At 39.4% G+C, this 2,395-nt stretch overlaps 1 long non-coding RNA gene across 1 annotated transcript; it reads left to right on the top strand.

Annotated features, from left to right (window-relative positions):
- Positions 1-892: 892 nt before the first annotated feature.
- Positions 893-1,736, top strand: LOC133894876 (uncharacterized). Its single transcript, XR_009905538.1, has 3 exons — positions 893-978; positions 1,142-1,249; positions 1,376-1,736. It is a non-coding gene; the product is annotated as an uncharacterized LOC133894876 (long non-coding RNA).
- Positions 1,737-2,395: the final 659 nt, after the last annotated feature.

Here is a 2,395-nt window from a genome sequence, read left to right on the forward strand (position 1 = left end):
TTCCTAATCTTAAAAAAGGACATTCTTGGCAAAGAAATTCATCATTTCTTAAATATATATAACTATTAACAACTCAAAAAATATAGAAAAACAAAATTAAGGCAACTATAAAACATCCGTACAATATGAAAATCACCAACTTGTCGGATAGTGGAGTTTTACATGAAGGATTAGGAAACTGTAATATCATCTCTTGCTCGGTTTGGAAATATCAATGATGCACACACACATATAAGCATACATAGCTTTTCATGCCCACATAATTTTAGGAATATACTTTTCTTAGAAATATAGCAGCATTTGGATCAAGTTTGCGTAAAAAATAAAATAAATTATGGTCAACATGCCAACCAAATATATTGCATATTTCTCTTCGATTCGACAAGTAAAATAAATGCACACCGGGTCCAACATGCATCACGTACTCACTGGGTTATTCGTCATACGATTGCTCAGAATGTTCATTCAGGGTTATGTGAAGGGTTAAGACCAGCTGAGATCCAACGCCAACCGGACGCTCTACAAGAAAGTGTAGTACAGTGACGTATACGTAAAAATACCAAAATTTGAATTACACATTTGGTACAGATAAAACCTTGACAGAAGTCATGATTATTCAGTCAGATGAAATTTCCATGATTCTACCACTTATAGGCTATATATACATGGCACATCTGAAGATAGATTTAGCACAGGCTCAAACTAAACACCCACAAACACAAGAGGATCAAATATCATCACACATTAACACGAACAATGTTCAACAGGTCGAAGGCCCCGCAGAACACCACTTCTAAGGGTAGGCCTCTTTCTAAGAAATACCTCTTGCATGCAGAAAGAAGCTCAACCCTATTCAATATTTGTCTTGTCTGACGCGCTTGAAATGCAGGGTTACTCTGCCTAGCCCGAAAGGATCGCAGGTGGCCCCCTCGGCGTATCCCTCTCATCAGGCTAATGAACAAAAGGCATCCTCTGCTGGTTAGTACATTAGGCATGAGCCTGGATAATTTTTTTTGTTTTTGGAAGAACCGACTTCATCAACTCATCTGTTCGGACTTTTAGTTCCGTGCATGATGTCTCCCTGGAGATGACCAACTGGCTTTAATTTCGTTTTGCTTTATTGTCTTGTGCGTGCATGCAGCGGCAAAAGCTAAAGGTATCAGTAATGGTCAAACGTCAAACCAGTTCCAGCAGCCGTACACAACTCATGTGCAACCTCCCAAAGGAGACCAAAAGATGCCTGCAAAAAGTATGTTAACCTAGCTAGTACCTGCAGCTAGCATATATATACTCCATTTATCTTCATCTGCATGCTTGTAAGGTTTGACAAACACTGACATTTATATATATGTCTGCATTAATTTGTTTTCATCAGGTAAGGGTCTAATTTTTAAACATTGAGGGATCTACACACGCTATGCAGAAGAATTCCATGATTCGTCCATCAACTCCTACATACTTGCGCGTGTAGTTGTAAATATGTAGCGGTCATACACTCAAATTCACAAGGTAGAAAAAATATAATACGTTTATTATGTTTCTAGATTGATGGATTGGTAAAATGTATTATGTTACTAGATTTATGGATTGGTAAAATGTGTAATGTTATTAGATTGATGGACTGGTGTAATGTATATTTGTGTATAGTCATACCCCGAAAATAATGTACAGCCCCTTGTAACAAAACCTGCTGTATTGAACCTTGAAAGAAAGTGTACGTTGCATTCGTTCTGATATTTAATGTATCGTACAAAGCCCTAAAAAAATTGTCTCTTGCAACAACTCAATGGATGTCACATTAGTTCATCTGACCGTTGATTCATGCAAATTGACTCTGACATTGATTGTGTTTGGTATTTGACGGAGCACACACGTAGGCCACTAAAATATAAATGAACTTGGAGAGATTGGAGAACGAATTAATTAGAAACTCTCAAGCGCGTACGGCGCCATACACAGCAGCTGATCATCAGGCTCATGAACAAAAAAAGGCACCCTCTGCCTCTGCAGCTGGTAAGTAGTAAGAAAATTTTTTGCCACCTTTTTATAAGGAAAATCAAATAACCGTGGCAAACTGGCGCGAGCGATCGATTTCAATCGACGTACGTGCATGTCTTTTTGCATGCATGCATGGGCGTGGGTTGTGCGTTTCCATTTCTTTTTTGCATCTTTCTTTGTCCGAACTTTTACTCTTTTTGCGTGCGTCTGGAGATTCTGGTTGAATCTGCTTTCTGCTACCCTTTTTGCCTTTTTGAACGTTCCACCCGCATGCTGACTACAAACTACAAGTGTGAGTGATCTCGTTCCCTTTCAGCTGGAAACTGTCACCCCGTGCGAGACACTCAGTTTGGTCCACGAATCTGGCCGCCTTTTGTACCGGTGGCCTGTGAGCCGG

Source organism: Phragmites australis, chromosome 16, assembly GCF_958298935.1.
Source record: "Phragmites australis chromosome 16, lpPhrAust1.1, whole genome shotgun sequence".
Taxonomy (NCBI): Eukaryota; Viridiplantae; Streptophyta; class Magnoliopsida; order Poales; family Poaceae; genus Phragmites; species Phragmites australis.